At 41.3% G+C, this 15638-nt stretch overlaps 1 protein-coding gene across 4 annotated transcripts in view; it reads left to right on the top strand.

Moving 5' to 3' along the window:
• The window catches only part of RCSD1 (RCSD domain containing 1), a 501912-nt gene that overhangs the window by 340019 nt on the left and 146255 nt on the right, over window positions 1–15638 (top strand). The gene's annotated exons all lie outside the window — the stretch shown is intronic.

The raw sequence follows: 15638 nt of genomic DNA, 5'->3' as shown, positions 1-15638 counted from the left end.
CCTGAACCCAGCCTAGGCTGCTGACCCACAGAATCACACACACCTAAAATAGTTGTTGTTCTGTCACTAAATTAGGGATGGTTGTTACACAGTGGTAGGTAACAGAAACAGTATCCCCAAATCAATCTCAGGAAATGATCTGAGGGGCCCAGCCCGGATCTTATGCTCACCTTTTGGATGCACCAACTTCCAAGGGGACAAGACAAGATTGGAGATGGGGCACTATGATTAACAGCCCTACCAGAATCATTTGTCATAGAAGAAAGAAAGATAAAGTATTCAGGGTATATATAAAATGACTGCCAGTCATGCTCTACTGAGTGCAGTGGAATGGGGCTGGGACCTAGAACTAGGCCCACACTTTGCAGAGAAGGATACAGGTAGGTATAGGAGCTGAGAGAAGTTCCAAATAGAACATGATGACTAGCAGCTGGGAGTTCCTAGTGGGAGAGATCTGGCTATTTCTCATGATTCAATCTCTAGCTCCCAGTACATTTTGGATGGGTGGGTAAATGGATGAATGGATAGGTGGGTGAATGGATGGTAACATTCAGGATGGCAGAAAGTCTAACACTGAATAGGAGGTTCCTCAACTGTTGAGAAGATCATAGCAAGAGGAATACAGAAACTGGTGAATGGAGCAGTTCCCAGGGTCCTAATCTCCAGAGAAAGAAACACAGAAAGAGAATTGGCTTCTGTCCTTGGTGTTTCGAGAGGCAGTCATTCCCAAGGCTTCTCTGATGGAGGAGCACTTCCCCAGGCCTTGAGGGCCCAGTGTCCATGCACTCCAGCTGATTGGTCTCAGACTGATAAATAGTTGTTTCCTAAGGAGTCTCTGTTGGGGCACAAATGTCCACCAGTCCCACCAGGACCCCACCCAAATACCCCAGTGGAGCCTCATCTTTTGACCTCGTCATGTTGTACCCAGAACTTATTCATCTTATAACTGGAAGTTTGTACCCTTTGACCAAAATCTCCTTATTTCTCCCACTCAAAAGCCCATGGTTTCTTTAAGTTCAGCTTTTTTAGATTCCACATATAGGTGATATCATACAGCATTTGTCTTTGTGTGACTTATTTCACTTAGCATAAAGCCCTCAAGGGCCATCCATGTTGTCACAAATGGCAGGATTTCCTTCTTTCTCATGGTTGAATAATTCCAGTGTATTACATACCACATCTTTCTCTGTTCACGTGTTGACAGTTTTTTCTACCTATTGGCTATTGTGAATAATGCTGCAATGAACACGGGAGTGCAGATATTTCTTTAAGATCCTGATTTCACTTCCTTTGAATATATAACCAGAAGTGAGATTGCTGGATCAGATGTTAGTTCTATTTTTAATTCTTTGAAGAACCTCCATACTGTTTTCCATAGTGACATACTTTCCCACTGACAGTGCCCAGGTGTTCCCTTTTCTCCACATCTTTGCCAACATTTCTTATCTCTAGGTCTTTTGATAATTGCCATTCTAACATGTGTGAGGTGACATTCACTGTGGTTTTGATTTGCATTTCCTTGATGATTAGTGACATTGAGCTTCTTTTCATATACCTTTGGAAAGAAGTTTATTCAGTTGCTCTGCCCATTTTTTTAACTAGATAGTTTTTGGTTTTGGTTTTGTTTTACTACTGAGTTTTATGAGTTCCTTGTATATTTTGGATATTAATCCCTTTTCAGACAGATACTTTACAAATATTTTCTCTCATTCCATAGTTTGCCTTTTCGTTTTCTTGATTATTTCTTTCACTGTGCCAGAAGCTTTTTTTTTTTTTTTTTTTTTTTTTTTTGGCTATTTAGGGCCACACCTGCAACACATGGAAGTTCCCAGGCTAGGGGTTGAATCAGAGCTGCAGCTGCTGGCTCCAGTCACAGCCATACAGGACCCAAGCCATGTCTGCAACCTACACCCCAGCTCATGGCAATGCCGGATACTTAATACACTGAGCAAGGTCAGAGATCGAAGCTACATCCTCATGGATACTAGTCGGGTTCATTACCACTGAGCCACAATGGGAACTCCCAGAAGTTTTTTAGGTCAATGTAGCCTAAGTTTTTAATTTTTTGCTTTTGTTGCTTTGGCTTTTGGTGTCATATCCAAAAAATTATTGCCAAGACCAATGTCAAAAAGATTTCCCTATGTTTTTGTTCTAGGAGTTTTATGGTTTCAGGACTTCTGCTTAAGTCTAATTCATCTCTAGTTAATTTTTGTGAGTGGGGTAAGAGGGATTCAATTTCATTCATCTGCATGTGGTTATCCAGTTTTCCCAACACCATTTATTGAAGAAACTATCCTTTCCTCATTGAGTGTGCTTGGCTCTCTTATCAAATAAATATTCATCTGCTGTACATAGAGAGTTTATTTATGGGTTCTCAATTTTGTTTCATTGGTCTATGTCTTTTTTTCCCTCAGTACCTTGCTTTTTTGATTAGCATAGTTTTGTAGTGTAGTTTGAAATCACGGAGTATGATGCCTTCAGCTTTGTTCTTCTGTCTCAGGGTTGCTTTGGCTCTTCAGGCTTTTTGTGATTCCATATCAAGTTTAGGGTTATTTTCTATTTCCATGAAAAATGGTATTGGAATTCTGATAGGGATTATATTGAATCTATAGATGACATAGTGTGCTATGAACATTTCAACAGTATTAATTCTGATCTATGAACACCTTTTCATTTATTTGTGTCTTCATCAATTCCTTTGATCCAATTGTTCAGTGTACAGTCTATCATCTCCTTGGTTAAATTTCTTCCTAAGTATGTCACTGGGTGTTTTTTGTTGTTGTTTGGTTGGGTTTTTTGGTCTTTTTAAGGCCACACCCATGGCATATGAAAGTTCCCAAGCTAGAGGTCCATTTGGAGCTATAGCTGCTAGCCTACAACACAGCCACAGCAACACAGGATCCAAGCCAAGTCTGCAACCTACACCACAGCTCACAGCAATGCTGGATCCTTAACCCACTGAGCAAGGTCAGGGATCAAACCCACATCTTCATGGATCCTAGTCAGGTTCGTTAGCACTGAGCCATGAATATGTCACTAGTTTTGATGCTATTTTCTATAGGCTAAGTTTTCTTCTTTTTCAGAGAATTTATTCTTAGTGTATGGAAATGCAATTTACTTCTGAATGTTGATTTTGTATACTGAAACTTTATTAAATTTATTGATTAGTTATAACAGTTTTTAGAATTTTCTACATATAAGGTTATATCATCTGTAAACAAAGACAATTTTACTTTTTCCTTTCTGATTTGTATGCCTTTTATCTCTCTTTCCATGTCTAGGACTTCCAGTACTATGTTGAATAGGGGTGGTGAGAATGAGCACCCTTCTTTTGTTTCTGATCTTGGAGGAAAAACTTTCTTCCTTTCACCACTGAAGTTAACATTAGCTATAGGTTGGTCATATACGGCCTTTATTATATTGAAATATGTTCTTTCTGTACCCACTTTGTTGAGAATTTCTGTCATGAAAGGATACTATATTTTGTTAACTGCTTTCTTTGCATCTATTGAGATGGTCTTATGATGTTATCTTTCATTCCAATAATGTGGTGTGTCATGGTTATCACTTGCATGTTTTGAACTATACTTGCATCCAGGGATAAATCCCACTTGATCATGGTGTATGATCCTTTAAATGTGCTGTTGAATTTGGTTTGCTAATATTTTATGGAAAATTTTTGTATCTATATTCAAAATATGTTGGGATATTGGCCTGTAGTTTTGTTTTTGTGTAGAATCCTTATCTTGCTTTTGTGTCAGGGTAATCCTAGTCTCATAAATGAGTTTGGCATAAAATAAGTCCTTCCTCTTCAGTTTTTTGGAAGAGTTTGGGAAGGATTGGCAATAATTTTTTAATATTTTTGGTAGAACTCCTCAGGAAAATCATCTGGTCCTGGGCTTATCTTTGTTGGGAGATTTTTTTATTACTGACTCAATCTCTACTCATTATTGATCTGTTCAAATATTCTATTTCTTCAGTCTTGGTAAGGTATATGTTTCTAGGAATTTATCTGTTTCTTATCAGTTAATTATGTGCAGTTTTTTGCACATAATTATTCATAGTAATCTCTTTGTTCCTTTGTATTTCTATGGTATCATTGAAATGTCTTTTATTTTTGATTTTAAGTCTTCTCTTAGTCTAGATAGATGTTTGTCAATTTTTTTCATCTTTTTCAAAAAAAGCTTTTAGTTTCATTTATCTTTTCTGTCATTTGTCTCTCTATATTTCACTTATTTCTGCTCTGCTCTTTGTGATTTCTTTCCTTCTGATAACTTTGGGCTTCTTTTTCTGGTTCCTTGAGATATAAAGCTACATCTTTTATTTGAATTTTTTCTTCTCTATGTAGGTATTTATCACTATAAACTTCTCTCTTAGAAACTGCTTTTACTACATTCCATAAGTTTTGTTATGTTGTGTTTCCATTTTTGTTTGCTTCAAGATTTTTTGAACTTTCTTCTTTGACCCCTTGTTTAGCCAGGAGTGTATTATTAAGCTTACACATTTTTGTGAATTCTCCAATTTTCCTCCTGTTGTGAATTTTTAGTTTTATACCATTGCCATCGGAAGTGATACTTGGTATAATTTTGACCTTTTTAAATTTGCTAAGCTTGTTTTGTGACCTATCATGTGATCTATTCCTGAAGAATATATCTTTTGTTTGTTTGTTTGTTTTTTAGGGCCTCATATATGGCATATCAAAGTTCCCAGGCAAATCAGAGATGCAGCTGCTGGCCTACACCAGAGCCACAGCAATGCAGGATCTGAACCTTGTCTACAACATATACCACAGCTCATATCAATGCTGGATACTTAACCCACTGTGTGAGGCCAGGGATTGAACTCAGCTGGGTTCTTTACCGCTGAGCTACAATGGGAACTCTGAATATATCATCCTATTTTCCCCCTGCCTATAAGATTTCTGCTGAGAGTATTGGTAACCTTATAGGGTTCCCTTATAGGTTACAAGTTCCTTTTCTCTTGGTGCTTTTAAGACTGTTTGTTTTACAGTTTTATTTTAATGTATTTTGGAGAATAACTCTTTAATTTGAGTTCAATGACCTATGAGCTTCATTTTTCAAACCTCTTTCCAGATTTGGAAAGTACTCAGTCAATATTTATTTAAATAAGATTTCTGCCTCCTTTACCCTCTCTTCTCCTTCTGAGACTCCAGTAATTTGCAGACTGTTTCTTTTGATGGCAGACTATAGATCATTAGGCTTTTTTCACTCTTTTTTCATTCTTTTTCCTTTGTTCTCCTTCAACTGGATAATTTCAAATTTTCTGTCTTCTACACAGATTCTTTTTTCTGTCTAAGTCATTCTGCTGTTGACGTTTTCTGTTATATTTTTCATTCATTATATTCTTCAGCTCTGGAATTTGTTTATTGTTGTTGTTGTGATTCCTTTATCTTTGTTCAACTTCTCATTTTGTTCATGTATTGTTTTCCTGATTGTTTGCTGGTTTTTTTGAAATGTATTCTATGTTTTCCCATAGCTCAGTGAGCATCTTTAAAATAGCTATTTTGAATTCTTTATCAGGTAAATCACAGATCTCCATGTCTTTAGGATCTGTACTGAAAGATTACAGTAATTTCTTGGTGATGTCATGTTTCCTTAATTTTTCATGTTCCTTGAAGCACTGCTGTCTTCATATTTGAAGTAGCAGTCCCCTCCTCCAGTCTTTCCTAATTGCCTTTGAGAAAGAAACATCTTCCATCAGCCCCACTAGGGGTTCTGGGGCTTTCTCAGACCTGCCATAGATATATCTGTTCCATGCTCCTGGCTCCCTCTTGTGGAAAAACTCATAAACTTGTATGCTTTTTCTTAATCTTACAACATACCAGGGCAAGTGCCAATGGCCTCCCTTTTGCTTTTCCAAGGGTGATGCTAGAGCTTAAGTTTCTAGTCTTGGGAGTTCCCATTGTGGCTCAGTGGTAATGAACCTGACTAGTATCCATGAGGATGTGGGTTTGATCCCTGGCCTCACTCAGTGGGTTAAGGATCCAGCATTGCTGTGAGCTATGGTATGGGCTTCAGATGTGGATCAGATCCTGTACTGCTGTGGCTGTGGCATACGCCGGTAGCTGAAGCTCTGAAAGTTCAGGTTGGGAACTTTCATATACCACATGCGGCCCTAAAAAAAAAAGTTTCTAGTCTTTCCCTGGCCTGTGGATTTGTAGATTCAGGTCAGCTCTCTGGGCATGCTCTATAGTTATCTGCCAGTGCTCACTCTTACCACCACCATCAGGAGTGCAAACAGGGAGCCAGGTATGTGAGTGAAGTGCACAGAGCACTGGGATGTTCATGGGCCAGTTGGGAGGATCTGCAGGGCAGTCAAGGCACTGCCACCCCTCACCCCCCGCTCCCCAGTGGTTCATGAACTGGCTTTTTTTTTTTTTTTCGGCCACACCTGAAGCCTATGCAAATTCTCAGACCAGGGATTAGATTTTAGCTGCAGCTGCAACCTACAGCTGTGGTGCTGTAGTAATGCCAGATCTATAACCCACTGTACCAGGCTGGGGATTGAACCTGTGCCTTCAGGGACAATGCTGGATCATTAACCCACTGTGCCACAGTGAGAACTTCTGGACTGAAATGCTCTTAGTAGGAGCCACATCACCTTAATGCCCCCACCCCCACCCCCCCAAGTCCTATTTGCCACTCTTCCAGTCTCTTCCTGCCCTTTAGTCATGTAAATCATGATTCAGGGAAGTCCCATTCTGGCTCAGCAGGTTAAGGACCCAACGTTGTCTCTTGAGATTTGGGTTTAATCCCTGGCCTGGCTCAGTGGGTCATTGCCACAAGTTGTGGTGGAGGCCACATCTGCAGCTCCAATTTGACCCCTGGCCTGAGAACCTCCATATGCTGCAGGTGTGGCCATATAAAGAAAAAAAAAATCATGATTTTGTACTCTGGATGGAACGAGAGAGAAATGAGACTCTTTAACAGTATCCCATACAGCTGGGGAAGCCAGGTGCTCCTCACATGCTTTCACTTTACACTGTAGGAGAAATCACAGGGCTGAGAAGAAATCTCTTACCCCTTACCTGTGCCACCTCAGGGGAAGGATGATGCAAGTAAATTAAAGCTGTTCCTCTTACTCCAGTGCATCCAGACTTGTATTTTTTTGTTCCAACAAAATGCTAGAACTTCTCCTCTGGAAACTCTGGAACAAGGCTCTCTTGTCTGTGGGTGATCATCTGAGGCAGTGTTTTCCAGAGGCTCTCAGACCATGACTGAGAGGGGACAGAGCCAGTTCATGGGTCCCTGTAGGGTCCACAGCCAGAACCGGGGTCTGTATGCTTCTTATACAACACATGTGGGCAAGACTCCTCCTAAATCCTTTGGTGTATGATGCTGGATCCCATAGCTCCCACAAAGGCACTTCTATCCATGGATGGAGGTCAAATTGTTCTTATTTAGAGTAGAGCATAAATAAAGGATGTCTTATTCAGCAGTGTTGTTGATGTCTTTTCAAAATTTTTGCCTTAAAGAATCAACTATTCTCCCTTGGTTCCAATTTTTTATTTATTTTTATTATTTATTTATTTATTTTAGAGCTGCTCCAGCAGCATATGGAAGTTCCCATGCTAGGGATGAGCCCAGACCTATAGCTGCCAACCTATACCACAGCCACATCCCCTTGGTTACAATCTTGATGAGGCTCTCAGGTAAAGACAATTAATTAGCTGCTTTCTTGAGATAGTGAAAAAAGACCTGGAAACATTCCCTGTTCATTTCTCATACTTGGGTCCATCCCAGGAGCTGTTCACATTTTGTGGCTCTGTTCACTGTTCCTGTAAATTTTCTTTTGGCTTAGTTTAGCCAGAGGTGGTTTCTGTTGCTTGCAACTGAAGGACCATAACTCATGCATTTGGGATTTTGGGAAGTTGTATTAGCTTTCTATTGCTGCATAACAGAGTATCACAAACTTAGTGGCTAAAAACACAAATTTATTATCTCACAGTAATATATATCTGAAGTCCAGGCACAGCATGAGTGTATTCTCTGTTCAGATTCTTACAAGGCTGAAATTAAGGTGTTGGCTAGGGCTGCTATTTTCATCTGAGGCTCAGGGTCTTCTTCCAAGTCACCAGTTGTTGACAAAATCTATTTCCTTACAAAGGTAAGACTATATTCCTCTATTTTCCTACTACAATTAGCCAAGGACTATCTCAGTTCCTAGAGAACACCTGCATTTCCTTACTATGTGACCCCCATAGGCAGTTCACAACAAGGGTGCTTTCTCCAAGGCCAACCAAAGACATCTCTCTGACTTTTTCTGCAACCAGCATGAGAAAACTCTGCTTTTAAAGGGCACACTTGATTGGGTCAGGACCACCCAGGATAAGATAATGCAATCACAGGAGTGGTATCTCCTCATATTCACAGATCCTTCCCATAAGGAGATTATACGGGGCATATACACCAAAGTATGGAAATCTTGAAGGCCATCTTATGATCTTGTCTCCCACAGGAGTGTTATTGAAAAGATCCTCCTTCCTTCTTCCTCCGTGAGAATCAGGTATGCCTGATATCCATCTTTCTCATCAGATGGAGGAAGCTTCCTGGGAATGAAGCCAACCCAGAGGAGAGCAGAGATATACAAAGACAGGTCTTCAACTCACTATATCCATTGATAACCTGGATCATGCCATACCTAAATCCAGTCCATGGGTTTTTCCATTCATAAGCCAATAGCTTTTTTGTTAAGCAATTTGACTTTAACTCTGTGCTTTGTAATTGAAATGGCCTTGAATATTACAGATGCTGAAAATGCATAGCCATTGAAGAAATGCTTATAAATGTCACAATTTTGCCTGATTCTACTTTGTGGAGTTTTATCTAAGAGGTCCTTCTCCTCAAAACATTTTTTGTCCTTAAGAAAATTAAGTGATAAGTTTTTCTTTAAGGAGACATTAAGGAGGAAGACCATGCCTCATGTCCAAACACAAGACAGACTTAAATGAAAAAAAAAAGACTGCACAAAAATATAAAAGATTTTAAAATAGCAAGAAGAGTTCCCATTGTGGCTTCGATCCCTGTCCTCGTTCAATGTGTTAAGGATCTGGTGTTGCTGTGTGCTGTGGTGTGGGTCACAGATGCGGCTCAGATCTGGTGTTGCTGTGGCTTTGGTGTAGGCAGGCAGCTACAGCTCCGATTTGACCCCTAGCCTGGGAGCTTCCATATGCCACAGGTGCGGCCCTAAGAGGACAAAATAAAAATTAAAAAAATAAAATAAAAATGACGAGAGATAGTAAGAATAAGTTGGGCTGTGGGTAAAATTAGAGATACTATCAATTAATTAGATGAATTGTAATCTACTAAATATTGCTGTTGCTAGTTAGTCAAAGACCTTCTACTAGAAAAAGAACATTTTCTGCTTTGGGAATAACTTACATTTGTGTGTCACTTTCATGTATATTGTCATATCTAATCTCCATGATGATTTAGTAAGGTAGTCAATACTGATGCACAATTTTCTCCTTATAAAGAAACAGATTCAGAAAGATTAATTTTCCCAAGGTCACAAAGCTGGTAGTGGCTAAATCAAAACTAGAACTCAGCTTTTCTGCGTGCAGGTCTATGGTGTGAGAACAGCCAGACCCCAGTTCAAATTCCAGCCTCACCACTTACTAGCTGTCTGGTTGCTGAATCCATTAATAAATGTTTAAAACTCTTTGTTCCATACTGGCTAACAAAGCCCTGCTCACTCGACTGTTGGAGGAATGAATACAATGATATATGTTATGTCCCTGGTATAGAAGGTGTTGGGAAGAATTTATTCCTGTTTACATCATCCAGAGGAAGTGAGAGTCACCATCATTGCCTAGAGAAAAGGACTCCAGCTGGCTGTTAAATGTTTGAAGCACATGTTGTGTGCAAAGTCTTTCTAGGAATGGGGGGGGGGTGCGGTCCCCATCTCTGTGGAGAGAGCAGGAGATGGAGAGGAGCTGATGACGGATGGGGTGGACACCTGCTCCAGCAGAGAGGGAAGGCTCCGGATCCCAGGGCAGGGTCCTCTTTGCTCCCTCTTTAGGATGCCACAGCTCTTGAGGACCAGGTCAGAACTTAGGGCAACTACCTTGTGTTTGTTATGAACACAGGGTTCCAGTTCCTGGGCTGGTGGAGGTGATGAGTTTAGCCTCAGGAGTCTTATAGAGTCTGCTCCTGGGCATCTGAGCAAACACAAAATCATCTTTTTTTTTCTTTGCTTTTTAGGGCCACACTCGCAGCATATGGGAGTTCCCAGGCTAGGGGTCAAATCAGAGCTATAGCTGCCAGCCTATGCCACAGCCACAGCCACAGCCACTCAGGATCCGAACTGTGTCTGCGACCTATACCACAGCTCACAGCAACACCAGATCCTTAACCTACTGAGTGAGGCCAGGGATCAAACCTGCATCCTCATAGACCCTAGTTGGGATCGTTAACTGCTGAGCCACTAAGGGAACTCCCCAAAATTATCCTTTGAAATGAGCAGGCTTCATTTTTACCTTTATTTTTGGCAGTGCCCATGGCATGCAAAAGTTCCCAGGGATCAAACCCACGCCACAACAGCAACCCAAGCCACTGCAGTGACAATACCAGATCCTTAACCCACTGAGCCACAGGAGAACGCCTGGGCAAACCTTGAGATGCCAGGGCATCTGAGAGCCCAGTTTATAACTAAATTCCAAGCGATGAATGATCTCAAGTTTCTCACCTCTGTGGTGGCTTAGACTCACTTCTGACTCTACCAAATGGTTTTCCTTCAGTGTGGTGCCTTGGAGAGCTGTGGCTCTAGGAATGCACAGACCTGGGATCTGCTCCCACCTTTGTCCTAAATTTGCTTTGTGACCTTGACCAAATCACTTTCCGTCTCTGGGTCTTGGTGTCTTCAGCCATAGGTGAAGGGAGTGAATTATTAGGTGGATTTTCATTACTTGAGACTGAAGAACATCCTGATAAATAGAGATATTATGGGTTCCTTTGTCAGAAAAGCAGCTTTTAAAGGTCTAATTCCATGAGACTTGATACGGTGCTATGCACATACTTGAAGCTCAGTAAATATTTGCTATGTAAAAAGTGCTTTTGATTTGTAATCAAAACATGAAAAAATAAAGCACCTTTCTTCTCCTCTTCAAAAAGAGATGAGGAGTTCCCATTGTGGCTCAGTGGTAACGAACTGACTAATATCTGTGAGGACACGGTTCAATCCCTGGCCTCACTCAGTATGTTAAGCATCCAGCATTGCCATGAGCTGTGGTGTAGGTCACAAACACAGCTCAGATCCTCTGTAGGCCAGCAGCTGCAGCTGTGATTCAACCCTAGCCTGGGAACCTCCACACGCCTCAGGTGTGGCCCTAAAAAGACAAAAAAAAAAAAAAAAAGAGAGAGATGAAAGGGCATACTAGAGCCCCTCCCAACTTGTTGTCTATCCTTAAAGCATATTTAGGCTTATTAGTCTTGCTTCTCCAATACCCCCTTCCCTTTTAGCCCCACCAGCTATTATCTCTCCCACCCCTTGGGTGAAGCACAGAGTTGTATGTGTGCTGCCCTGAGTGCATCCTAGGTGTGTGCCTTGATCCTACTGCTCCTTGCTTGTTGCCCATACTGACCAGTCTTCAATATGAGGGTCTAGATGTCGGTTTTCAGAGCTCTGCCCTGACTGATTGTGCGGGAGGCACTCTGGCTTGATGCAAATCATATTTTTATCATTTGCAAAGTGGAAGGACCAAGTGAGCTGCAAGAGGCAGAGTCAGTTGGCTGGCTTGGAAATCTTCTCTGAACACTGTGCCAGCACCCCCGCCCCCTCCCCATTGGCTTGGTCCTCTTGCCTCAGGAACAAGCCTGAAGGGGGTTCACTCTGCTGGTGAGGGGACAGGTGGTCCCTGCATTAGAACTTTACAGTCCCTTAGGATAGTCAGCAGCTTACAGAGAAGGAAGGATGATTAAAAGACAAAGGAGGCCTGGAATTCCTGAGGTGAAGCTGGTCTGGCCCCACTAAGAGAGGATTAAAGAGGATTTTCCTGCTCTAGGCAGACCCTCTCTGGGCAATTCAGTGCAGCTCCACAGGGACCTCTAGTGGCTGTCATGTCAAACTACGGTTTCCCCAGCTTTTCCCCAGCTGACCATTGGGCCTGACCTCTAACCAGGTTTCAGCACAGGAACCCAGATCCTCCCATATCTATCCTGGTCCTATACACCCAGCACATGATGGGTGAGTCCCAAGGCCCAGTGGAGACCAGGGACTGACATGACAGGGGTGACCTTCCTTCCTACATTCTTATTACTGAGAAAATGGCTAGTTCTTTGCTCCACTAAAGCCTGACCAGCATCCATGTCACGAGTGGCCTCGGGCCAACCTACACTGATAGATATAAAATAATGCTAATAACCACCCCTAATCCTAGGTATCATCCCTGACTTAACCACGAAGGGGACCTTCTGCAGAGCATTTGCCTGAGGCCACCTGGCTAAGTGGTTGAGCTGGGATTTGAAGGTAGTCACCTGGCTTCAGAGCTCACACTCCTATACCCCAAACTGCCTACACAAAAGATGTTAACTCGCAACCCGTGATATCCTGGGGTTTTCTTACACATGGACCTATTTTTTAAACTACACACCTTTAATACAAGTGGCAAGAAATCTCTTCAAGGGACTCATGTGTCACCATCAGCTGAGGGGTCACTGGATTCTTGGGAACAGAGCTAGATTTAAGGACGGGGTTTGATGAGCAACTGTGTGAACCCTCCTAAGCTAACCATCTGGGGACTCTAGCCTCTTCCCTTAAGGAAGGAAAACCTGTGTCCCAACTATTTCTTGGGCTTGTTGCAAGGATTAGATAAAATGTTAACTTATTTTTGAGAAAACTCATACCACCTGCCCTTTGAAGCAAAGGAAAGAAAAGCAACTAGTGTTTACTGAGTTTTTATTATTATTATTATTTTTTTTTAGGGCCGCACCTGTGGCATATGGAGGTTCCCAGGCTAGGGGTCAAATCGTAGCTACAGCTGTGGGCCACAGCCACAGCCACAGCCATGTGGGGTATCTGAACTGAGTCTGCCATCTACACAGTAGCTCACAGCAACACCAGATCCTTTACCCACTGAGCAAGGCCAGGGATCAAACCTGCATCCCCATGGATACTAGGTGGGTTCGTTACCACTAGGCCACAATAGGAACCCCTTTACTGATTTTTTTTATGTCCAGTGTTATCATGACCTAAGAGTTGCCAATTCAAATCATACAGTACCATTTTTACCTCTAAATTCAGGGAAGAGAGCACTTTCATATACTCTTTGCAGGACTGTTCATTGATATCAAGACGTCAAAGCAATGTGTAACAAGTCCTACCAGCTTTTGACCTGGGATTCCACTGCTGGGAATCTCTCTAAGGAAACAAGCAGAGATGTAGAAAACACTTCATGCATAAAGAGTTCTCTCTTGGAGTTCCCACTGTGGTTCAGTGGGTTAAGAACCCAACTAGTGTCCATGAGGATGCAGGTTCAATCCTTGGCCCCACTCAGTGGGTTAAAAGGCCCGGTATTGCTATAAGCTGCAGCATAGGTTGCAGATGAGGCTCAGATCTGGTACTGCTGTGGCTTAGGCTGTAGCAGAGACCAGCAGCTGCAGCTCTGATTTGACCCCTAGCCTGGGATCGTCCATGTGCTGCAGGTGTGGCCCAAAAAAAGAAAAAAAAAGGAAAAAGAGTTCTTATAACAGGGAAAAATTGGAAGTAACTTAAATATTCAAATACTGGAGAAAGTGATAACAGCCCTTAGCTTTTGCCTGTCTAGAGTCCCTTCAGTTAACATAATTTCTTTCCTTTCAGGACCTCTGCTTCAAAATTCTCCCAATCCCTGGAGTTCTGATGGTTCTGATAGATGATCCCCCAACTGCAGAGAAAGACACAAGACATGGGCTCAGCCAATGAGGGAACCCCATTCCCAGACACAGGGATTATTCAGAAGTGGCCCTTCTGGCTCAAAAAGATGCATCCCCCTTGCTCTAAGATTGCTGACTGCAGTCAAAACCAACACAATGGAAAGAGGAGCCAGGGGATGAAGACTGAGTTCTAAAAGAATATTTTAGGAAATTAATTCTTTTTGCTTAAACTACTTTGACTAGGGTTTCTGTCACTAGCAATGGAGTGCTAACACAGACTGTCATTTGGTAACCAAATCAGATCTGATGAAATACTTGCAACCATCTTTATGAACGGCTTCTAGAAACGTTAACAAACTTATGATTAAGTGAAAAAAAGCATGATAATAAACATATAGCACAATCTTAATCATATTTAAACATTTCATGGAAGCATAGATGTGTCTTCTAAGAAAACACATCAAAATATTAGCAGCCATGATGGCTGGTGATATTTTTAATCCTCTACTTTGTGTCTTTTTCACACAGAGGGATATATCTTACAATAAATAGCAAGAAAAAAAACTAAGAAAAAGATAAAAGTTTTACTAGTTGATTTATACCTCCCTTAATTAAAAAAAATTAAGTTACTGTCTTCTCAGATGAAAATATATAGTAGAGCACCTGGTTTTAAAGTGACAGTTTGGAATTTCCCTATAAATATTAATTTATCAGCTTTACACTAAGTAGAACATTATTTTTTTTAGTACTAAAACTGAAAACACACCCCACTGTAGGAAAGTAAAGTCTCCTCCTCGGTGACTTTGTGAATTTCAGTCTGAATATTATTAAAAGGGAAATGTGACATGAACAGCTCCAATCAGAACATGTATGAATTGATCTCATTGGGCCCTGCCTCGTGTCATAAAGGATTTTTCTCCACCTCACTACATACTTGAAAAGAATTTAAACCTAGACTAGAAGCCAGAATAAACCATGACTATTGGCCATGATCTGAGAAAGATAGATGGCCTTGACCAGCTGGGCACAGATCCAAGGCCAGGACAACATCCACCAAGCACAGTCCCTGGGCTAGGCAGCTTGAGGCTCCTGAGCCACTCCTTCTTTACTTCTGATTTTCTCTTTCCTTGCTGGGCTGCCTTTACCCTAGTATACTATCATCGAGGCCGTCTGCCTACAACCCAGCCCACAGTGTCTTTCTCAGGGGCTTGACTGGCTCTGCTGTACAGTAGTCCCCCAACATCCACAGTTTTGCTTTCTGGGGTTTTGGTTACCAGTGGTCAATTTGAGTTCTAAAATACTAAACGGAAAATGCCAGAAATAAACAATTCATAAGTTTTAAATTGTGTGCGCTGTTTTGAGTAGCATGATGAAATATTACACTATGAGTCATCCCTTTTGTCCAGAGACTCCATGCTGCATATGCTGTCACTTAGTAGCCAATGAGGTCATCAGAGCAACTGTCTTGATATCATAGTACTTGTGTTCAAGTGACCATTATTTTACTTAATAATGGTCCCAAAGCACAAGAGTGGTGATAAGTCTTTTATTGTGCCTAATTTGTAAATTAAACATTATCATACATATGTATAGGAAACATTGTGTATGTGTGTATACATACATACATATACACACACACATATACATATATATATATATATATATATATATATATATATATCCACTAGCAAGGGTTGGGGGCAAGGGGTTGGTTGTCTTGTTAGTATCCCCGCAAAAAAGGGTGGGGTTGGGGATTACTATACAAGA

The sequence above is a fragment of the Sus scrofa genome, chromosome 4 (genome assembly GCF_054392235.1).
Source record: "Sus scrofa isolate SSC_HxYL_T2T_F1_AM1 chromosome 4, Sscrofa_HxYL_maternal_Yorkshire_Landrace_v2.0, whole genome shotgun sequence".
In the NCBI taxonomy this organism is placed as follows: Eukaryota; Metazoa; Chordata; class Mammalia; order Artiodactyla; family Suidae; genus Sus; species Sus scrofa.
Note: the sequence above shows the minus strand (reverse complement) of the source record. Positions and strands in the feature narration are given on the sequence as shown.